Below are 25,581 nucleotides of genomic sequence, written 5' to 3'. Positions count from 1 at the left end.
TGAGAGATAGAAAAGTAATATATATATATATATATATATATATATATATATATATATATATATATATATATATATAGAGAGAGAGAGAGAGAGAGAGAGAGAGGAAGGAGGAAGTGAAGAGTTTTTTTAGGAGTGCTCACACAAACAATTGGCATGCAGTCATTTGCTGAAGCTAATAAGTCTGATGACATGGTTTACAGATGCCTTGGGTTTCAGAGTCTCGCTTCACAAATGCCATGTCATCTATACATAGGCGTGATTTCACACAGACATAGTCATGTTCTCACAGCGTGAAGCTCACACAAGGTTGAGTTCCCTTTGAAAGGGAGCCTACGGGTAGAACTTTCTCTGAAACATCCATCCATCCATCCATCTTCTATACCACTTATCCTTCCTTCAGGGACACAGGAACCTGGAGCCTATCCCAGGGAGCATCGGGCACAAGGCGGGGTACACCCTGGACAGGGTGCCAATTTTCTCTGAAACAATAATGTCTCATTTATTTATTTTTTTTTAGATATTTAGCCATAGTAATGTTTTCTTGTTTTTTATATTTGGCTTAATTTATCTTGTTAAAAAAATCTACATATGGAAAAATATGGAACACATAACATGTTATGAATGTATTTATAGGCCATTATACTGTACATATTAAAATGTTTCTGCCTGTGGTCTACTGTAGATAATTGGTCTTAAGGTGTTAAAACAAACAGTAAGAGGCTGCTTGGGTAGGATTTTAGGGTATAACAACATATATTTAACAATATGTTAAAACTACCGTATGTTGCTTTGTTAATATGAGTTTAATGAAAGTGATTAGAATTTTGGTGTTCCATGTGGGAAAAAAAAAAAAAAAAAACATCATGCAGATGAAATCAGATGAAATACTGTAGCTTCAACACCACAATTATTGGCACTCATTATATAAGCAAAAACAATAAGTAAAATGTGCAGTGGGTGATACTGGGACATTTTAGAACCTAAATTTAACATAATAGATTTTATTAAACAGCAAAGAGTTTCTCATGTACTGCAAAAAAGTAATTAGATTAAAAATTGTTGGTACCTGCCAATTACTATTTGACAAACTCTTTTCTGGATAAAATAACACTGCTGAGTGTCTTCTGGAAATATCTGACTCATTGGATACATTTCTAGAGGGATCATGCAGAATATTTTAAGCTCCTTTATATTCTTAGGTTTTTGGATGTGGACTTTGGCTTCATTCAGACCACAGTTTTTCAGGATAGCAGAGAAATAGAGGCTAAATAAGGTTGGACTTATACTCATGAGGATTAGTTCTGGCAACAGAAAATGTATTATGGGCCAAAAGTGGCCCGATGGTAAACAACCGGTCTTTAACATTTTTTATAATGGCATTTCGAATCTGGGCCAGTAACATCCCAAATGCAACCAATGTTTGTGTGGCATTTCAATTTTGGGCTGAAAATGTCCCAGCTGTACACTCTACTCTGAAACATGGTCTCATCAAGTCAGTGTTTTTGCAGCCAAATTAGGATATAGATGAGGCCAGATGAACGGGTAAGTGTGGGTCATTATTGGACCATCACTCATTTGCTATCGGTTGTTTAAATCCAGCGACCAAGCTTGCAAAATTATGTTTTTGTGTTTCCAGTGATTTCTGTGTTGGCTTGTGTGCAAGTTTGGAGCCATTATCTTTTTTGAAGGATCAGAGTCTTAACCTCACTTCCAACACATAATTCCATTTATATATCCTATTACGCTTGGCGAAATTCAGGCGCTACATTCAGACAACCCCGAGAAATAATTAAACTATGCACTTCAGAAAGTACTGTCACATTTGGGGTCTTCTCTGTGTACTTGATGAGTGTCAATAATTCTGGAATTTACTGGACCGGACTATACTAATCAATGAAAAATCCTCACTTGGATATTAAGTGTGTGTGTGTGTGTGTGTGTGTGTGTATGCTAGATTGTTAGGACCATGTGGTGTCCCTCCATTTCTCAGCACTGTGAAGGTAAGTACTGTCCTCCCACACTCGTCTCCTCTGAGGGAGGCTTATTATATACAGAGGTGTGTGCGTGTCTGTCTTCTGCTCTCTGCCTCCTCACTGTAAAACACTCAGATTCTCAGCAGTACTGACACCACTTATTTGTATGAAAAGCACTCCAGATATACAGAGTTATAGTTGCACATTTGCAGGTGGTGTGTTAAACATTTAGTTATTTGTCTTTATGTTTCGTTTTATATTCAGAATTCAGTTTCAATGTTTAACTATCGATTTTGTCTCTTGGTCTGTTGGAAAGAATAGCAGAATAGAGAGAATTAATAGTGCGTAAATCATCAGGACAAAACAGTGAAGTGAAATCATCAGTTAATATTATTTTTTCTAGTTTGCTGACTCTGGTTCATATTTCTTTGTGCCTGCTAGCTTCCAGTCTTGTAGACCTGCAAAGCACCTTCCGTCCATCCACTTCCCACACTGCTTATCCTACACAGCCTATCCCAGGGAGCTTGAGGCACAGGGTGGGGGACACCCTGGATGGATTGTCAACCCATTGCAGGGCACAATTTCATGCATTCACACATTATGGACAATTTGGAAATGCCAATCAGCCTATGTCTTTGGACTAGGGAAGGAAACCCCCAAAGCATGGGGAGAGCATGCAAGCTCCACGTGCACAGGACAGGGCTAGGATTCATATCCCCAATCCCGAGGGTGTGAGGCAACAGTGCTAACCACTACGCCACTGAGGCCCCACCATCGCCAAAGCACCTTAATACCTAATTTCCTACTTCCTATTTTCATTCATTACATTTTACTAGCCTCCTAGTAGCTTATCTAAGAGTCTCCTCATCTTCTCATCATCCCTACTTCCTCATCATTGAGTTTCTACTCATTGAGTTTCCTGGTTTCTCCAACTTCCTACTCTCCAAATTTAATTTATTTGGTTCCTGCTAACTAATCTCTAAGTTTCTTTGTTTCCTTGTCCATAGTCTCCCTGATTCTTGTCTATGAGTCTCCTTGATACTTCCTCATCCCTAAGTTTTTCTTGTCAAATCTAATTTCGTTTATTTCCTACTTCCTAATCTCTAAGCCTACTTATCTCCTAATATGTATTTCTTAGTTTCCAAGTCTCCTAGATTTCTACTTTCCTAGTTTCTAGCTCCCTCATGGGACATGGTGGCTTAGTGGTTAGCACATTTGCTTTGCCCCTCCGGGATTGGGGGTTTGATTCGCACATCCACCTTGTGTGTGCGGAGTTTGCATTTTCTCCTGTGTTTCCAAATTGTCCATGGTGTGTGATTGTGCCCTGCGATGGGATGGCACATGCCTTGTGCCCCGATCCCCTGGGGGGATCCCCCTACAACCCTGTGTAGGATAAACGGTACAGAAAATGGATGGATAGATAGTTCCCTCATCTCTAGTCTCTGAACATCCTTGTCTCCAAGGTTCCTGCTTTCCTAGTTTCTTTCCTCTAAGTCTCTTTGTTTCATAGTCCCCTAGTTCCTGGTTTCAGCATCCTTATTTTAGTTTCAGTCATTTGTGCTGTCTCAATCACTCCATCACTATTTACTAGATTTTCTAGATCACTGGTCACCAACTCTCTTCCTTGAGAAATACCTTCCTGCAGGTTTCATCTCCAACCAAAACCGAACGCACCTGTTTTAGTTGATCAAGAACTTCTAAAGGTAATAGTTAGATGGTCATGTGGGCATGATTATGTTTGGAGCTAAAATCTTCAGGAAGGTAGATCTCCAGGAACATGATTGGTTACCACTGTTCTAGATAGAGCATTGTGTATGGTATCAGTTAAGGAGATAACACATAGTTGTGAGGGAATGTCATTGCAAACCATCATTATATAAACAATGTGAATGACACAGATTACCTAGCGACCTGAATTCAGAAGTATTAAATGTGAATACTGTTGCAATACATACAACAATAACAAGCATATGTTGGCTTTAGTGGTTGTTGTTTTTTTAAGTACATTTCCAGCTATAGAAATTGTAATGCATATGGTACTCAGTGAGGAGGCGATGTTCATCACTTGATTTACAATGCACTATGAGTAAGGATATATTGGACTATCTGGGGAATATAATATGTCCACTGAGAATTATGACAACAGAACAAAATAATCAATGCAGCTGCTGCAAATGTCGACTGAAGACAAAGTGTCATGCCACTGTGTGAAAGAAATGAATATTGGACCAATTAATATTGGAGAGACATTTGCACACCGGAGAACATTAAAGATTGAAACAGATGCTGACATGACATTGTTTTCATGTGGCTGTTAAGTCTGTGACAAAGTAACCATGGCAATCAAACAAGGGAGCATGGCTAAACACTAAATGAATGGTGTCCACATAACAACCCTGATAAACCTAGCAGTTCTCTAAAATATTTTAGAAATGAATTTGCCCACAAGACGAGATAGCAATGACATTTTGGTGTTATGTAAGAATGTAAACAAAGCAGCATTCGTTTATTTAGAAACTGTATCGGATACCTTCCGGTGAGAGACAGAATAAGGGTGTAATAACGGTTAATGGTTAATTGAGTGTTTGAGCAGATAAGCATTTCTTGCACTGCGTTCTGTAATCGAGTGCCCTAAAACAGTGTTTCACCTTTTAAACACAAGTGCTAAAAAGTGGGAAAAGTGGAAAATTTCAGTGCATTTCTCTCTCTCTTACTTTATTTCTCTATTTCGTTTTCTTTCTCATGTTCAGTAACCTGTCTGTCTCTCAGGTGTTTTTCTCTCTTTTGCACTCCTTCCCACCTTTTTGCCAATTTATAGTAATTGGTGTACACACACACACACACACACACACACACACACACACACACACACACACATACACATACACACACACATACTGTGATAAAAATCCAGATAAGCTATATGGAGCATGTGGTTATAACAATTTATGTTGGATCGTAATGGCACATACACACTATCATGACACGAGACGATTAACAGGAAGTAAGCGCAGGAGCAAGGTCTTTATTTATAAACAAGTAAACCAAACACAAGATTAGCTAGATTAAACATGAAACTAAAGTCTAGGCATTGCACGACAACTGGGCATGGAAATAAGACTGCTTCGCGAACGTAACATATTCGCCAGGAAAACACTCATTGAACCTTGATACTGCGCCACGTGCACAGCCACACGAGGGGTTTAAATGACTAACACAATCAATACTAAATCATAAACAGCTGGCATAAATCAAGACACAAGGGGAAAACTAAAACAAACCAGGGCACGTGTCCATATACAAAAGTTCAGTCACGTGCACGCGCACACTCAGAAGCCGCGCCGCAGTGCCATCTGCCGTTACAGAAACCCCTCCAACGGCGGCCCGGGGCCCCTGTGTGATCTGTCTCTCGCTGTATCGGGAAACAGGGCAGCCTCCGCCGGGCAGCAGAAAGGCGGAGCACCACCCCCAGCGGAGCTAGAACCCTGGACGGACGACCCCCCCCAGCAGGACTAGAATGCTGGACGACGCCCCCAGCAGGACTGGAACGCTGGATGACGCCCCCAGCGGTGCTGGACAGCAAGACAGCTTCCCCGGCTGGACAGGGCAGCAGGACAGCTTCCTCAGCTGGGCTGGACAGTGGGACAGCTTCCTCGGCTGGACAGCGAGATAGCTTCCTCGGCTGGACAGGGCAGCAGGACAGCCTCCTCAGCTGGACAGGGCAGCGGGACAGCTTCCTCGACTGGACTAGACAGCGGGACAGCTTCCCCGGCTGGACAGGGCAGCAGAACAGCTTCCTCAGCTGGGCTTGAGCTCAGAGGAACGTCCTCAGCAGGGCTGGAGCTCGGAGGGACATCCTCAATGTGGCTGGAGCTCGGAGGAACGTCTTCAGCGTGGCTGGAGCTCGGAGCAGCTTCCTCGGCATGCGGGAGCTCCGAAGTTGAGACCTCCCCATAGGTCTTGGGCTGGAGCTCTGAGGCCTCCATGTTGACCTCAGACGGTTGCCCAGAGGTTGCCATGCTTAAACTGCAACTCCTCCTGCTGTATCCTTAGAGCAACTTTGTGCTCCTCCTGTTGCTTCCACTGCCAAGCGTAGTACTCCTCTGGTGTTGGGAAGTCCCAGTAGTAACGAAATTTCCCGACACTGCGCTGTCCTGCTACTTCCATATTTAGGCTCAATATTCTGTAACGACACGAGACGTCATACAGAAAGTAAGCGCAGGAGCAAGGTCTTTATTAATAAACAAGTAAACCAAACACAGGGAGTGTGGTCAATACTGAACAAGATTAACTAGATTAAACATGAAACTAAAGTCTAGGCATTGCACGAGAACAGGGCATGGAAATAAGACTGCTTCGCGAACGTAACATATTCGCCAGGAAAACACTCATTAAACCTTAATACTGTGCCACGTGCACAGCCACACGAGGGGTTTAAATGACTAACACAATCAATACTAAATCATAAACACCTGGCGTAAATCAAGACACAAGGGGAAAACTAAAACAAACCAGGGCGCGTGTCCATATACAAAAGTTCAGTCACGTGCACGTGAACGCTCAGAAGTCGCGCCGCAGTGCCTTCTGCCGGCGAGGGCGTAACAGAACCCCCCTCCAACGGCGGCCCGGGGCCCCTGTGTGATCTGTCTCTTGCTGTATCGGGAAACAGGGCAGCCTCCGCCGGGCAGCAGAAAGGCGGGGCACCACCCCCAGCGGGGCTGGAACGCTGGACGATGCCCCCAGCAGGACTGGAATGCTGGACGACGCCCCCAGCAGGAGTGGAACACCGGATGACGCCCCCAGCGGGGCTGGACAGCAGGACAGCTTCCCCGGCTGGACAGGGTAGCAGGACAGCCTCCTCAGCTGGGCTTGAGCTCAGAGGAACGTCCTCAGCTAGGCTTGAGCTCAGAGGAACGTCCTCAGCGGGGCTGGAGCTCGGAGGGATGTCCTCTGTGTGGCTGGAGCTCGGAGGGACGTCCTCAGCGTGGCTAGAGCTCGGAGCAACTTCCTCGGCATGCAGGAGCTCTGAAGTTGAGACCTCCCCGTAGGTCTCGGGCTGGAGCTCTGAGGCCACCATGTTGACCTCAGACGGTTGCCCAGAGGTTGCCATGTTAACCTCGGGCTGGAGCTCCACAGCTGAGACCTCCCCGTAGGTCTCACGCTGGAGCTCTGATGTTGTGGTTACCCCCCAAAAAAGTTCTAGGTCAGCCCTCGGTTCCGGACTGGGCAGGGTGACTGGGTTCTCAGCAGGGCAGGAAGGTGGAGCGCTGTTCGGTGGTACGGGACGGGGGCTAAGCGCCTCCAGGTTGTGGAGTATCTGATCCATCTCAGCCTCCCACTGCTTAAACTGCAACTCCTCCTGCTGTATCCTTAGCGCAGCTTGGTACTCCTCCTGTTCCTTCCACTGCCAAGCGTAGTACTCCTCCGGTGTCGGGAAGTCCCAGTAGTAACGAAATTTCCCGACACTGCGCTGTCTTGCTACTTCCATATTTAGGCGCAATATTCTGTAACGACACGAGACGACATGCAGGAAGTAAGCGCAGGAGCAAGGCCTTTATTAATAAACAAACAAACCAAACACATGGACCACGGTCAATACTGAACAAGATTAACTAGATTTAACATGAAACTAATGTCTAGGCATTGCACGAGAACAGGGCATGGAAATAAGACTGCTTCGCGAACGTAACATATTCGCCAGGAAAACACTCATTAAACCTTAATACTGCACCACGTGCACAGCCACACGAGGGGTTTAAATGGCTAACACAATCAATACTAAATTATAAACACCTGGCATAAATCAAGACACAAGGGGAAAACCAAAACAAACCAGGGAACGTGTCCATATACAAAAGTTCAGTCGCACACTCAGAAGCCGCGCCGCAGTGCCATCTGCTGGCGAGGGCGTAACACACACACCTGCACGTACAAGCAAATCCAAACACTTGTTAATAGTAGCCTGTCTGTTTCCCTTGGCATTTTACACAGGGCTTATAGATTCCCTGTATCATCATACATACACACACACACACAAGGCAGAGGTATGGTGTACAGTGTGAGTGAGCGATAGATTTGTTTTTTTATAAGCCGCACAATTAGCAGTGTAACGATTGATCCAATGTTTATGATCCCATTCTGAGTGCATCCCATATGAGATCATCCTCATCAAAAGTAGCCATTTCAGTTATGTAGTTATATATTATAGGGTAAGAGTAGCTAACAGCAAAGCTAGCTAGGTGTTTAGTGAATACTGTTTAAGCTATTGCAGTGACAAGCCTGGTGTAAAGTAAGCCAGCAAATGTTGTATAATACCTTATAAAGAGCTATAGTGAGTTAGCGAATAATGTTCAGTTAATATTCTACAGTGACATTCTCTTGTTAAATGTTAACTAGCTTATTTAGTAACAGGCTAACACAAGCTATTTGGGCCACTGTGTCTGTCAGTCCCAGTGAAGGAGGCGTGGCAACTGTGTCCATCAGTCCCAGTGAAGGAGGTGTGGCATCTTTGTCCATCAGTCACAGTGATGGAGGTGTGGCCTCTGTGTGTTTGTCAGTCCCAGTAAAGGAGGTGTGGCGTCTGTGTCCATCAGTTCCAGTGAAGCAGGCATGGCCTCTGTGTCTATCTGTCACAGTGAAGGAGGTGTGGCATCTGTGTCGGTCAGTCCCAATGAAGGAGCCGTGGCCTCTGTGTCCATCAGTCCCAGTGAAGGAGGCGTGGCCTCTGTGTCCATAATTCCACTGAAGGTCGTGTGGCATATGTGTCCATAATTCCAGTGAAGGAGGTGTGGCATCGGTGCCCATCAGTCACAGTGAAGGAGGTGTGACCTCTGTGTCCATCAGTCACAGTGAAGGAGGTGTGGCTGCTTTTTGCTACTAGAATTGAAGAGATTGCACAATACTGTATCATATCACGCTGAAACCACTATATATTGAATGATATTGAATTGTTGTTATTTTCACACGTTTAATTGCCTCAGATCACAGCTTTTATTTTGACTTGCACTGATATGTAAATAATGTAGCTCTCTGGGTATGAATTCTCCCTCACACATATACGCCTCACTGATGCACACGCACATATATATCCGTTTCAGTGTTATCTGCTTGTAGTTTACAGATAATTTTTTTTCTAACAGAAAGAGAGCTTTGACCCTGTTTATCGACCCTCAACTGTATCACAGCGGTTGTGCTTATTCTCCTTGATCAGATCTATGAATATGACTCTGCTTACTGATTTACTTATCTGCCAGGTGATGAGAATTGCGAACTTGATAGCCCAGACATGTAACTGCATGTCTGAAGCATTGCGGTTTACTTGTACAAAATATTTAAAACGAGTCTACTTTTCCACATTCTGGCTAGTATACAGAGACCTGCGATTTTATGTTTATTAATTTATTGGGTGCTTTGATTCAAATCAAAGAAACAAATGAAGTAGAAACTTTTAGTGAATATTTATACCACATTTAAAATATTAAATATGCACAATGTTCCCCTTATCTCAAATGTGGTTAGGCAAAGTCCCATGTTTAAAGTTTGCTTCTTTAGTTTTGAATTGGAGTTATATGCAGTCCATACAGGATTTATAAAAAAAAAAAAAATTGTGATTGCTGCAGCCAAAAATGCTTGATTGAGTTTTTTTGTGGGGTTTTTTGAGGAAAACTACTTGAATTAGTAAAAATGCAATTGCATCACTGTCTTTCTCAGTGCTGTTTGTTGGTTAATGAGACCTTTTAGCTGTACTCATGTTCGACACATGTGAATCAAAGCGGGCTTTGGTTGAATATTGTGATTACGTCACATGACATGTCAAACCTGTGGTAAACCTGCGGTAATTTGCTACGCATTTGCATGGCTAGCCTATCCAATTAAGAGCACTGCATGTTATTAATGGCAAAATTTCCTTAATGAGGTGTATTTTCTATGAAATGCATTTAAATATATGTCTATATACAGAAATGTCACTAAAGCATGTTGGAGATACCTCTGTTGTATTATGTAACAGTGAATTCTTATTGTCTTTATTTATTTTATTCAATTTCTTTATTGTATTTGTTAATTCTCAGACTACCTACACTGTTGAATATACATCTGTGGCTACCTCCAATACAAGATGTTAAGCAGATCCTCTGTCTCCTCATTATTGGTGCTCTGATCGGCACCCAGGGTGCCGATCAGAGCAAAACAAATGGTCCTTCGAGCCAGATGAGTATTCCCTACTGACATAATGGACTCTGATGTCCTAAGTACCTGGGATGCACCTGGCCACCGACCCCTCCCCCATCGCTCTGGCCCTATACCACCCCCTGGTGGTGACCTGGTCTGTTCTGAAGGCTAAATTCATGTCCTCGAGTAAGCCTACACATCATGCTGAATTCCTTCAGCCATCCTTCTCCTCAACTCAAGCAACTGGTTTCGCTCCCTCTGCACATGACAGTGAGCTACAGCACATACGCTGTGAGCATGCACGCCTTATGCAGACCCATCAGGCTTTCCAGGCAGACTTGAGAGAGTTGAGAGAAGTCCATGCAGAGGTCAGAGTATCAATTCAAGTGGCTCAGTCCCTCAAAGCCGAACTCAGTCAAGCCAGAACATTGTACCAGAGCAGCCAGTTGTGTCACAGATATCCAACCCCTCTGTGAGGCTGTACGACTCCACAACCTTAGCGGATGATAGACACTTTGCTGTGCTTTGCTTCTCCCAGCACTGTGGCCTGTGCCTGATGTTGATCTAAATACCGGACTGGACATCTTTGTGCTTGTGCCTTGTACTGTATCATGGGTGTTACTACTTACCAACCTGTGGTGTACAGGACTCGAAGATATCCCTTTGTGTTCCCAGCTGTGGAATCTTGCCCTCATCTTGATGCTCCAGAGGTTAGTTGATTTCCTCTCCCTCCAACCCCTAAAGATCTTTAAGAGTTACTAGCACCTGCAGCCATGCCCTTATCTGAGAACAGCGAGACAGTGCCCATTTTCTGGCAGTTTAGCTCAGTGCCTGCTTATTCCAGTCCTCCACCCCTTGCACAAAAGGTAGAGCCCAACCTACGACCTGTAGCACCTCATTTCTGGTCAGAATATGTGTACAGGTGGCCTACAGCAATAATCCCGAAATTCAGTCAGCCTGATCTAGGTGAGTTCTTTCGACTCCATAGAGCTTTGGAGAACCTGGTCCCCAGGTTCCAAGTCCAGATGGGACTGAACTTTTCAAATACCAGATCTTAGTGGGACTGAACATTTCAAATACCAGATCTTAGTAGACTCGCATGATAGCAGATGCTTACTTGAATTCACCTGCTCCATTCACTGGTACGATGGCCGTGCTACATGAGAAATTTTGCCAATTGCATCAGCTAGCCTTAAGGAGGATCACTAGAGTCCTCGAGAGTCCTGACAAAAAGAGGGGTGAGATCTCTGCCTTCCAGAAGTTCTCTCTCCACATGCAGTCACTACTGGGCTTGCTGAGAACTGTGGAACATGACAGTGAATTGGAGCTGAATTGTGGGTCCCATGTCGCTTGCCTTCTGAGGAAGCTCTCCCCTGAGCAGCGAGCTGAGTTTTGTAGGCATATGTTCCACCAAACTGGTACTACTCTGAATCTGGTTGACCTTTCTAACTGGCTCCGTTAGGAAAACTGGTGTCACAGTTACGATGCATAGCCAACCACTAAGGGCTCACAAGATAGGCCAATGGCTAAGTCAGACTCTGAAAAGAGAACGGTGGCCATCCTGCACCCTTTACTTCTCATCTCACCAATCCAACAGAGCCTGTTCGATGGGATGGCTCAGGGGGGCTGGCTGCTATTCATACACATCTAGGATGGACGCTCCAGGGCCCTCCATGGGGTGGCCTCCAGTTGTACGGCACTGTCTACTAAGCTCTGTGGCTCCAACTCAGGATGAACTCATCCAGAACATTCAACGACTGTGGCAATTGGACACAGTTCTGCAATGGGAGGGCAAAGACGTCACCTGGTCCAAGTAGGATCAGGAGGCTCTTCGGTTGCTTGAAATTAAGACCCTTACCCTGTAGATGGAAGGGATCTATCAGTTGGCTATGCCCTTGCTGCGACAAAGGGATATGCCTCTGTTGAATGCGCTTAAAGAGTCAGTCCTACCTACCCTTCACAGCATGGAGAGGCGTCTGCTGTAGGACCCGGTGAAAGCCAAAATCTATAAAGAGGAGGAAGGAAACTCATGGAGACAGGAGCTGTTGAGGAAGTGATCGACCCTACCACTGATCCTTCTGAATGTTGGTAAATCCCACTTCACATTGTCAGTCATAATGGGAACTTCCACATCATCTTTAATGCTCCCATCAGTACCAGGGACAAAGTCTCAATCAGTACCTGTTATCTGGGCTAACCCTCGGGGCCTTGCTGTTGGGCATCCTTATCTGCTTCAGAGAACATCCTGTAACTGTGAGTGGGGATATCAAGGTGATGTTCCATCAGGGCCGTCTTCTTCCTGAGGACTGTCCTCTACTCCATTTCCTTTGGTGGGACCTGAAGATGTATGAGACCCCCAGGATCCTCGAGTGGCAAGTACTACCCTTCAGCATGACCTCCAGTCCACACTGTGCTACCTATGCAATGCAACGCAATGTACAGCAACACCGCCTAACTGCTGAGGCGATTCAATTGTCAGTGGAGAATTGTTTCTATGTCAGTAATTTCCTGCAGAGCCTGCCCACTACTGATGCAGCTCAGAACTTGATCGATCGACTAAGGAATATCCTTTCTGGAGCTGGCTTCGACATATGCCAGTGGGCCTGCACTGATCCTGAGTCAACACTGGCAGATGGACACCTTGTCCTACAAGCACCGAACCGTGGTGTACAATACTCCCACCTTGAGGAATGTATATATAAGTCCCAGCTACTCAGTGTGACCCACGAGGATGGCTTCTACCTTACAGCAAAGGTTATCATTAAGCAACTGTGGAACAAGCAGAGAGGGTGGGATGACCCTAACCTGCCACCTGAGCTCCTCCAGGCCTGGAGTGCACGGGAGGATGAACTCCAATACCTTCCTCATACCACCTTTCCCAGGCCTTACGTCCTTCCTGAGGTTGGGTTGGATGGAGCTACCCATGCGAAACATATCTTCTCAGATGCCTCCAAGCAGGCGTCTGGAGCAGTGGCTTACCTCCAGCCAGGAAGTTTGGACTTACCTGTCCTTCATTATAACATGCTCCCGTGTCACTCATAAATGAGCTCACTCCATTCCAAGACTGGAAGACTGCAGAAGAGTAATGGCAGAACAGTTGGCTAAGTTATTCAAAACAGAGTTGGCCCTACATATTGAGGCTACTGCTTTGTGGACAGACTCTTCCACGGTCTTCCAGTGTTTGACTTCGGAGTCCTGTCAATACTGAGTCTTAGTGGGAAACAGAGTTTCTGAGATACAGGTGCTGACCTAGCTCCAGGAACTCCCCCAGAGGCAGAGGATTACTGCCAGGCTGTGGTCCTTATCCTTAAGTGGGTGCAGCAGGAATCCTTCATAGAGGATTAGTATTAGTATGGTTAGTATCTGGGAAGTCTGTCAAGTTTGAGAGTCACCCTAGCCCCTGAATTGGATCCGTCCAGGGGCCCGATCAGGGTCAAAGGGCTTTTGAGTAGAGCCGAAGGAGTTGAGGACTCCGCTTTACATCCTCTGTTCCTGGATCCTAATCATCTAGTTACCCAACTTATCATTCACCATTATGACCATCAGTTACATAGGGCTACATCGGCATTAATCTGGAAGATCTGAATCTGCAACTCTCTTTCTACACTGTTGTTCTCAAAGTTTTCCAAAAATTCCTCGTCCACACGGAAAGGGCTGAAAACACTTACATCCCTTTGGGTATTTTCCCAGAGCATTCAAGAAGCTCCATTTTTGCTAGACAAAAACGTTATCTCAGTGTGGATAGAAGGCCAAGACGTAGAGAAAAAGATGCATTTTCAAATTTATCCAGATTAATTGTGGACGCAGCCTAAATCATCACACGTTCACACTAAAAATACTTTATTTGGCAAACCCAATAATATTATCGTTTCATACAGTGTCAGAAATAACAAGTCAGCAAATCTGAGATAGGGAACAACTTAGGATTCAGACTAATGCTAAAGTATTAGCAATAAGCTTTCCTTATTAGCCTTAGGAAACTAAAAATATAACAAAACTTATCCACCATACATGTCTTGGTTCATTGTAAAACTTTTCTCATCTGCCTTTAAATGTTCTTTTAAGGGCACATTAATGGCTTTTTGACAGACTTACAGCATTCTCATCACAAATCCATTCTATATCACTTTCATGACGTCAGGCTTTAGCAAATCAGTCGTTTTTTTCTTTCAGAATCCTGACCTCTGTCTTAGAGCAGCTGTTTTTCCTTCTTCTGAAATGACTTGCTGTTTGGTTGCTGTGGCTACGAGTTCTTAGCTGGCGTTCTATTTTCTTACATACGATTGACATTTAATTCAGCAGGCCTGAGTATGGGGCTACAGAGAGATGAAAATAGAGCTCTGTATGAGTGTGTGTGTGTATGTGTGTGTGTATGTAGTTGTGCCTAGGTGAGACAATATATCCTTGTGTGTGTGGATACAGTATGTCTATTTAAGTGTGTTTGTTTGGACATACTGATAATCGGTTATACTTTACACCAAATTATTGATGATATAGTTATTTCAGCAATAATGTGCTTAACACTGTGGTGCACTTCTGATGAGATCACCTAATAGGTAGCATTTTTTTATTTGAGTTTCAACAAAATGGAGCACTCAAAATGGAGAACTGTCAGTGACTTGTACACATGTAAATAACTATTTCGTAACTAACATTAACTTTGCTTATTTGATTAAGTCATATTTGTGATTTCAGTCCGCACATGTTTTGTTTTTTTTCTCCCTTAGTTACATTTAGCTAAAATGATCTAACAAAACCTCACAGGAAGTATTTAGACCTTGCTAGCTTTCATAACTTAGCTAGCTAGGTAGCCAGTAGTTATGTATTTAATTCAGCATATTTAATTTCCAATCTGTTATATACATCATGACTACAAATGTTTATCCATCCATCCATCTTCTATACCACTTATCATTTTCAGGGTCACAGGTAAACCTGGAGCCTATACCAGGGAGCATGGGGCACAAGGTGGGGTACACCCTGGACAGGGTGCCAATCCATCGCAGGGCACAATCACATACACATTCACTCACCCATTCATACACTACAGACACTTTGGACATGCCAGTCAGCCTACCATGCATGTCTTTGGACTGGGGGAGGAAACCGGAGTGCCCGGAGGAAACCCCTGCAGCACTGGGAGAACATGCAAACTCCGCACACACATGGCCATGGTGGGAATCGAACCCCCAACCCTGGAGGTGTGAGGCGAACGTGCTAACCACTAAGTCACCGTGCGCCCTTACAAATGTTTAGCTAAGCTAAAATAGTGCAAACTGACAGGGAGGGAATAAGCGGAACAAGAGGAAATAATGTGAACAAATAAGGAATAAGAAAACCCTGACCAGAATAACTGAAGATGAATGGCAAAACAAGGAATGAATGACAAAACATTTCATTATTATTTATTAACTTTCCATCAAATCAGGATCCATCCATCAGGATCGTAGGCAAGCTAGTGGATTTTTCATTAAACACTTCATTAGACTCATTAGTCATTAGACTCAAACAAACCGTATATAGAATGTCAAATAAAGTTAGAAATCGCTAATGTAAGTAATCATTTGAAAGATATAACAATGATAACAAGCTACTTACATTTGTAGATGGACGTTGGCTCAGAGTTTCGCCGCCATTTTTTATTAGAGCTGAGAGGCTTCAGAAAATATGACGTCATTTCCAGTAAAGCAATACATAGTGAGAATATGGACATAGTGAACATAGTGAACATGGATGCACCCTGGTTGCATTCGTTGCATTGTGGAATTTTTTAGGACGTGAATGTTCCAGTGCACTGGAAGGATTTTGCAGTTGAGACGTCCCTTAAAATGGCCGACTCCCTGATCAGTACCCTGACTACTGAACTAGGGAGCTGGTGGAGACGCATGATATCTCAGTCTCTCTTTATTTCCCTGTCCCCGATTGGTTCTGGCTCTTGTCTGTCGCAGTATAATCGGACATGTTTCTTGCCTAAAGTTGGGGCATAATGACGTTTCACATATCTGAGCATAACATACACATACAGATTTCCTACCAATTCTGACCCGATACCTCTGACACCTATCTGACTGTGAATTATTATTACAGGATTGTCAAGGTGACTCACAGCAGCACAGGAACATCTTATACTCTATTATATTTCTCCCCCTTGACGCAATAATAATGTCTCATTCATGTTTAACTACATAATACGTACATACACACTGTTGGTTTAATGTGGACACTTCAAAAGAACTTCTCTCCTAGCCTAAGGACAAAGAACTAATTAATGCAAATGTATGTATCCTGTAAGAAACCGCTTCAGATATAATGAGATACAAGCAAATAACCCAAGGAGATTATCTGACATCCATTGCTCAAGTGCTGAAAAACACTTCAAGGAAGAACACTGATTTAGCACTGCGGAATATATTATCTTCGGATATCGGATAGTTGCATAAACCTTGAAATCTTTGATGACCAGCATTTTTATAGCTATTACACTCTTTTATTACACGCTATTAACTCATATTAGTGCACCATCACTTTTATTTGGTATTTCATTACTACTAGAGATGCTATGGTAGTGCTGCAATTCACTTGGCATTAGGAAGTAGAGAGCACTTTTGTTCAGTGTTTGTGCCTCATTCAGTATAATGACAGCTGTCTTCTAACTTTATCTGCTGTGGACAAAAAAGGGAAAAAAGCGCCCTAAAGGCAATCCCATGAGAATGACAATAACTCTGCATGCGTGGTAATTAATTCAGAAAGTACTGTCATGTCTGGGGTCTTCTCTGTGGAATGTTTATTTTATTTCAGTCATTTGAATTCTCTCGAAGGGTGGCAGTAATTAAAAGGTGTGAAAAGAATAGAAACTGTCATTTACTGTATGTAACCAAATTAGGTTATTAACATCAGAACAGAACAGATCATGAAGGGTTCATATCTATCAGGGATGTAAAAATGCAGAAAGTAATCACTGGTAAGAATTTAGTCCTAATTAATTGGATTTAGTCAGTTAGTGGTTAACTTTAGAAGTTATAGAAGGGAAATTATTTATAATCACACTATTCGGTGTCACCCAGATGACAGTGGGTTCCCTTTTGAGCCTGGTGCCTCTCAAATTTTCTTCCTCATGTCATCTCATCTGCTGCCTCTGGCTTGCTCATTAGGGATATAAGGTAATATATATTTTTTAATGTATATTTATATATATTCATGTAAATATATACACAGATATATATATATATATATATATATATATATATATATATATATATATATATATATAAATAAATTGTGTGGCAATGTAAATTGTTAAAATTGCTATACAAATCACATTTAATTGAATACATTATCTCATGACATCATTTCCAGTAAAGCAGCATATTGAGCATCAATGCTCCCTGTTTTTTGTGGGATTTTTTAGGGAGCGAACACTTCAGTGCACTGGAAGGATTTTGCAATTGAGACAGCCTTTAAAATGGCCAAGTCCCTTAACGGTACCCTGACTACTGAACTAGGGAGCTGGTTGAGACTCACCCGAAGTCTTCAGGAAGGTAGATCTCCAGGATGAGTGTTGGTGACCATTGATCTAGAAGAAGAACTGTTAGGTGTCAGGTCCACACAATCCGCCAGCTCCAAATCCCAGAACACACTACGGTCTATAAACATGGCCGCCCCGGACTATGCACCCCAGAATCAAGCACTGCTAACCCGCTCCCAGACACCACACTTCTGATCACACACACATGTTCCCAATCTCACACACACATAAAAGAACCTCTCATTCACTGACGTAAACGCTGTTTGTCCCAGTCCATCTGACTTTACCAAGACTTTTGTATGGTGTTACATACTGTATCCTGGTTTTTCAAATCTCTTCCTGGTTTTTTGACTCTTGTGTTTAGTTTTGCCTAGTTTACCCTGTTTGCTCATCGCCTTCGCCTGTTTTTTTGACATTGGCCCTGCTTCACGTTTTTGGAATTGTGGGTTTTACTAGCAGATGGTGCAGTGTTGTGAGCAGCAGGCAGAGCTCTATGTGTCCCTTTCAGCCTTTCTAATCCACAATATAATAGATCAGAGAGTAGAGGGGTAGTAGAGAGGATCGGAAGCGCAACACAATTTTTCTGGACTCCAACGTAGAGACATAGTTTAAAAATAAATAAATTAATAATAATAATAATAATAATAATAATAATAATGAATACAGGGTGTCCCAAAACTCGTCATACATAGGGGACTATGTTTGCCAGCACCATGTCAGTTCTGCCGTCGTCAGTGGATGTTCGTGGGCATCCACTTCTCGGTTGATCCGTAACACTTTTTGAATTAGATAAAATGTTTGGCAATGGTGTCGTGTGTGATGTGCTTGCCACGTTTCCTGTTAAACTCCAGCGACAGCTTCCCGATCCAACCAAGAGAATGATTTCAATGCGTTCTTCTTTTGTTAAAGATATTCTTAAAGACTATCTGAAAAAAAAAATCTCATATGACCTGAGTATGTATAATTGTGGAGGACATTTCGCAAAAAAAAAAAAAAAAAAAAGTGATAATTTCCTATATGAACTTTTGGGACACCCTGTAGATTACTTTCAAATAAAAATAAAATACAAAAAGAGCACCATTAAAAAGTAAGCTTTAATTATGTAGTATAGCTTACACATCTGTTTGCTTGCTTAAAGGGTTAATCTGTGAATCTGTGAAGTTATTATATTATTGTGTAAGTTACTAAGTGTGTTTTTAATGAAGAAGTAGATTACAAATAGTTGATTGTTTACTGGGCTGGTGTAAAAAAATTTTGCTTTATGTTGCAAAATGTTTCATTTAATGGCTTGTTTATTATTATCTATAGAATCGAATAGAAAACAAAATGTGAATCAATGCAAATTACATAACGAATAAATATGAATACATAATTCCGGTATTTGCAGTTCAGTATTTGATGTTTAGCTCAGTGATTGCTCTCTGCTCCCAGTACTAGTTTATATACAGATTTGACAGATCGATCAGTCATGTTTATAGTACTTGGGCTAAAGAATGATTTACGTAGGTGCTAAAGACAAGCACATACAAATATTGGTCAGTCCTTATCTCAGACCTTGAGGATTGATTTATTTATATGTCGCCTCGATTGTGGCATGTTTTTCTTACACACATGCTGCTGCCTCTGTTCCGAGTGGCTAAGCTGCAGTAATGACACTGACAGAGTGGATATTAGGGTTCTTGGCAGCCATGATGGTTAGGACACAGCAGGCTGGAGACCACAAAGCCAAAGGAGCTTCTGCACACACACACACACACACACACACACACACACACTATCATCTCTCTGCCTCTCACTTGCATTCGTCCATGCCTTCTCTTTCTCTCTCTCTCTCTCTCTCTTTCTCTCTCTCTCACTCTCTTTTTCTCTCACTCTTCCTCACTCACACATACTGTATGTATACACACAAATCATCCATGTAGTTCTCTTTGAACATGCACAATCATTGTGAGCTCTGTGTGTGTGTGTGTGTGTGTGTGTGTGTGTGTGTGTGTGTGTGTGTGTGTGTGTGCACGCACACTTTCTCCAGATGGCAACTCAGCGAGATACACCCACAACATACACATACACATAATTAAATACACACCACTCGCACACACACACACACACACACACACACACACACACACACATACACACACACTTAGCTAGATACTCCGAGATACGAATGTGAGGAAACCCCAAGAAGCTAAAGTGATACCATAATCCTTCTCTCAGTATTTCTCCCTGTGAATGCGCCTTTGTCTGTGCATCTGTTATTAGCTCTGTTCCTGCCACCATCTTGACTTTTTTTTATTCTCTGTTCAAAATATCATCCACACAGTGTTTGTGTTTTTGATTTAAACAAACAAACAAACAAACAAATAAATAAATTACCATCTTATTTACAAAGTAACATAAGAACAGTTGTTTACTCATGTTGCATTCGAGTTACCTCAGAAGCGGGACATCGGAGCTTGGAATTACGTTATTCTCAACCTCCATGCGTTCAAACTCGATGTCGTCTTGTGTTAGCAGCAAGCTAGTGGCCTGTATGTATATTTTCATCCTGTATAGTCAGTGTTATAGATTTAACAAGCGAATATGTCTGTATGTTGATAGTTCCAAAGCAAATACTTGAATATACATAATAACTCATTTAAAGTTCCTTTGTTTACAGTTGATGCTGTGAACAGCCGCCTCTGATTTGATTTCACTTGCTGAACTCAGAGTTCCTGAGTTGGAATTCTGTGGTACGAGATTTAGTTGAATGCAGCGTATTTAGGCAACGTTGCATGTGTCCATCTGTAAAGGAGTAATTCCTTAAATTTGTTCAAAACAGAAGTATCATTTTACACTAATGTAGTACTTTGGGGGGCACGGTGGCTAAGTGGTTAGCATGTTTGCCCTGCACCTCCAGGGTTGGGGGTTTGATTCCCACTTGCGTGTGTGGCATGTTCTTGCATGTTCTCCCTGTGCTTTGTGGGTTTTCTCCAGGTTTCCGTCGAAATACATGCGTTGTAGGCTGATTGTCATTTCCAAATGACAGTGCGACAATGTCTGGAGTGTGTGTGTGATTGTGCCCGGCAATGGGTTAGCACCACGTCCAGGGTGTTCCCAACCTTGTGCCCCAAGTCCCCTGTGATAGGCTCAAGGCTCCCCAGCATCCCTGTAGGAAAGTGGTACAGAAGATGGATGTAATATTTTATGATTTATACATAATATATTAAGATGATAATATAAACTCATACAGAACCCCTAAGAGGCCATGCATTTTTTTTCTTTCATGTTTTCTCATGATCATGGTTTAATTTTCTAATGATCTCCACATAATATGTTGTTTTATCGTAATCATGGATGAACAATATTCATTTTGATCAGAGACTGGCTCAAACTCACATAGCTCTATGTATGTCTGTCAGTGACTGACGACTTCCACATTAGTGTCCGACACTCGAGAAGGGGGACACCCCTCTCTCTTAATGCAGAGACAAAGTCCATCTCTACAGGGGACAATTATTACATTTTTGATGCTGGTGGTGAAGACTCCAACGTGCATGCAGCACCAGTCCCATTCACAAGTCATGAGATTTTCTTGTGATGAAATTACATCATGAGTAAACAACTTTTGTTATATTGAGATCATGATAAAATTAAGTCGTGATCACAAGAAAACAAGAAAGAAAGAAAAATAATGCATGGCCTCTTAGGACTTCCATAAACCCATGATAAAAGATTATTGAGATGTGGATTCTCGATTCTGATTGGTCAGAGGGTGTTGAATATTGGTTGAACAAGGTTAAAGACATATACATTTATTGACACGGTGAAGTTTTCTGTAAGCAGAAATGTATTGATTATTTATGGAAGGAGTCCCCCGTGTCAGCATAATCAAAAGTAGAGTCTTCAGCATAGATTGTTTTGTGGTTGCTTGGTAACAAGCTGTATTTTTTTTTTTGGCGGGTGGTGTCTTCTTAACTTAAAAGTGATTTTTATAGTTATGAACTTAGTTTTATGAACTTTTTATAGTGTGTGGTAACAGTAACGCATGGCATTGAGCTACATCACACCACTCTGTCATTGATTAATTTCCTATAAATCCCTAAAATGTATTATTTCTTATCTGAATCTGTACAGTATGAATTATATATAGGCGCACCCAGGCTCCTCTGTTCAACAGATCTTTCCTCTGTGATTTCTGCTGAAGCGTTCACTCTGTATTTCTTTTTCTCACTCACTCAATTGCTCTCCTTTCTCTGTTTCTGTCTTTCCTTCGCTCTTTTTTCACTGACAAGTTTCAAAAAGTGAATCCTCCAGACAGGATTTTCGAAGTATGTATGACTCACTTACGATAAGAACAGGTTTTCATGTCATACACAACAATTACATACAACATGAGTTTATAGAAGCTTAATCGATATGTTGCATACATTAGCATTGGCAGTGGGCTTTGGTGCAGTTGTCCATGTTTCTCCCTCAAACCACTGATTCAATACTGCTGTATTTAATGTTTAATCATTTTCAAGCCCCCAAAGCCTCGTCCACCACATACTGTCCATGTCATGTAAGTAATTTGTTACCATCACAAACATATGATGGCATGCCCAACCTCTGATGTCACCAATCCTTGCTTCCAAACCAGCAGCATTTTGTTGTTGGAGTTGTTTCGAGTTCAGTAGCCAAGAACAGGCCCTTGTGGTGAAAATGCACAGAACCATTTCCAGATTAGACTTCTTTTCCTCGTCTACTCCTGCTCCATTTTCACTGCTGGACACATTTTCATTAACTGTTTTTTTTTCTCTCTCTCTTTTAAATCTCCATATCCACATGTAACTATCTATTTCCCTCAGTGATCTCCTTTTGTTATTTTATTTGTTTATTTCCTCCATTATACCTGTCATAGCTGCGGTTTTCTCATTGTTCGCTCTGTTCTCATGTCTCTTTCAAGAGTGAGAGGTTGTACAGTCATGAGCAGCTTTCAAACATGTCAAAAAAGGGGGTCGTCAAATGGCATCCTTGAAGAAATACTACAGCCTTATAGAGAAGATATGCCCAGATGAAGAGAAAGCACTAAGAGGAAGTGGCAGTGAAGGGAACAGAAGAGGTGAAGTGCAAAGTGCCATAAAAAAAAAAAAGGCTGACCCAGGAGATTTGATGCAGACAGGGTCCTATGATGTACACTACACTTCATAACTACTAACCACTAAAGCAGAACGGATAGAGGGGACTCTTTAGGCCTTTCATACTGGAGTGTGTGACCTTGCTTATCCATAAACTCTGACTGATTGCTGATTTCCTCTACACAGCTGCACATGGAGCACATCAATGTATTTCATCCATTCATATAGAACTTCCATGCACTTTAATGCTAACAGGGACTTGTTTTTAATTGTATGTAGCATTTTAAATAGTAAAGAGCCCATCATTTTATAGTAGACTATGTGTTTGTATCATACTCTTTAAATCACGGTCTGTCTGAATACTTGATGATGATTGGCTTTAAGAAATATTTATTAAAATTCATTCAATTAAATGCAATCATATCGGACTTACTTTATCTCTGTGTATGATATAGAGCAGGCAGAATTCTAGATATGTAAAATAACTGACGAAAAATTAACCATTATTTTTATCCTTTCAGTCCAATTTTTCACTGCAAACAATAATGACAGCTGTAATGATTTTCAGTGCTGGCAAGTGACCATGGCCTAAGCGGGATACGCTTCATGTCTGGTGGTTCTTTGCCTCCACGTCGTGCATTAAAATTGTGTAATGCACTCCTAGCCATGGATTATCCCTTACATGTACCGCAGTGAAAGGTGAAAAGATGAAAACTGTTCAAATACATTCTTATGCAAATGAAATCATAAAGGGAAGATATCATAATTTTATTACACACCATGAATTTTACATTTGAGACACAGGCCGGATATCAGATGGCTTCATATTCTTTACTTATTGCATATAATCCTACTGTATATAGTGCACTATTGGCCCATTAGAATGTCATGTTAGATTTATACAATTGCTTATATATTCTGTGCGTATAACTATATAACATTTTAAACAGTTAGTATAACAGTTAGTTCCGGTCCACTAATTTGATTGGTGGAGCGTCGTTCCAAGAATGCCTGCATTTCTTTTAGCTGCACTGTGATGTGTCACAGCGTGTATTACTCCGCTCGTCTGTGTGTGCCACATAAAATTCCACTTTCTAGATTTCTAACTGCTATTCCAGTAGTGTTAGCAACATCAGCAGCGGACACAGCAAACGATACCTTAATATAATAATATAATTTCTGACAAATATGAAAGCTCGTCAGACGAAAATTAAAGGAAGAAGGGACAAGAATTTTACCTGAAGCACCATTAATGGGAGTGTACAAATCAATGTTACCTAACTATCCAGCTAGCTGACGGGCTATATAGTGAGTGTAGCTTCTTCTGGATCTATTTCCACTAGCGGAGCAAAAGTAAACAGAGCATTTGGCCATAATGTGTCCGAAATGTCACTTACTCAAAGTTCATTTCTTGTTTATAGATCTGTTGTATACCTGCAGACGAATCACTGCCATGCGACATTCAGTATAACCGCACTCTTGCTTGTGCAATATTGCTTAAATATATACTGTACTTGTTATCGAATATTTTATGTATAAACTGTAAATGTGAGAATATGAGAATATGCACAAATCAGTACAGTCTCTGTACATTTTTGTCACATCTCTAAAAATCTGTGCTGTAAACATTCCACTGTCTTGACTGTCAGGAAGTCTGTCCTCACTCCCATGTATGCAGCTTTAAAACAACAAAGTGTGCACACATATTCTCTCTCTCTCTCTGTGTCTCTCTCTCTCTCTCTCTCTCTCACGCACACACACACACACATACACACACTGTAAAATGCACAAGTGCCATCGTATTATAAAATACACAACTGAAGAAGTGTGTAGAGTCATGAGCATCTGTTTTCCTTAATACCGACTGCTGACTGTTGGAATGTATGGACTAGGCATTTGCAGATGTTCATTTCCTGCTTTGTTTAAATCACAGTTTGCAATATTATCACATTATTTTCTTTAAAAAATTGCTTACCTCGCTGCTCATTAAATAATATCTGAAATTGTGCAAGGTAGTGTGGTCAGCAGGTTGCATAGTGGAGGTCCAGATGTGAGTAACTACAAGCTGTGTGCTTCCTGTATAAATCTCCATCTTTCCTGGTATTATTTTTCCCTGAGCTCTGTATGGGGTCTTATTATGAATATATGAATATAAGAAGGGTCAGTTATATTGGATGGGCATAAATACATACAAGGACAGCAATGAATACTTTAGAAACATATATTTTGTCATAATAATAATAATAATAATAATAATAATAATAATGCTACAAATAATATTTAGGAAACAATGGAACATATTAACATGAGAATATAGAACCCTGGAAACAGAGGGCTCTGGGAATGAGGGACCCTAAACATATTGGGCCCAAAGGATACAGGGACCTGGGAACATACTGTGTAATCTGGGGAGTATGTGGCCCTGAGAACATAGTAACCTGAGAATATAGAGTTCTAGGATTTTAAGTACTTGAGAAAATAGCACTCTATTGGGGCATAGGAATATACTGTATGTACCTGGAATATAAATGTTCTGGAAACAGGAACTAAGGACAGAGGAAGCCATTTTAGCACTCTATTATGTCATGACCTGCAAACATGGGGGCTTGTTCGGTAAAAAAAAAGAAAAGAAGAAAAAGCAGTGGGAAATCGATTTTAGTATGCAGTATTACTGCTAGATTTGTTACAAACCCAATTCCAAAAAAGTTGGGACAGTATGGAAAATGCTAATAAAAACAAAAGGCCGGTGATTTGTAAATGTACTTTGACTTGTATTTAAACAAAAAACGTATTAAGATGAGGTATTTGATGATTT

The 25,581-nt window shown here is 41.7% G+C and overlaps 1 protein-coding gene across 1 annotated transcript in view; it reads left to right on the top strand.

The window, feature by feature from the left end:
• The window catches only part of fut8b (fucosyltransferase 8b (alpha (1,6) fucosyltransferase)), a 174,856-nt gene that overhangs the window by 28,375 nt on the left and 120,900 nt on the right, over positions 1-25,581 (top strand). The gene's annotated exons all lie outside the window — the stretch shown is intronic.

Source organism: Ictalurus punctatus, chromosome 25 (assembly GCF_001660625.3).
Source record: "Ictalurus punctatus breed USDA103 chromosome 25, Coco_2.0, whole genome shotgun sequence".
NCBI classification, from domain to species: domain Eukaryota; kingdom Metazoa; phylum Chordata; class Actinopteri; order Siluriformes; family Ictaluridae; genus Ictalurus; species Ictalurus punctatus.
This window is presented reverse-complemented; position numbering and strand designations above follow the sequence as displayed.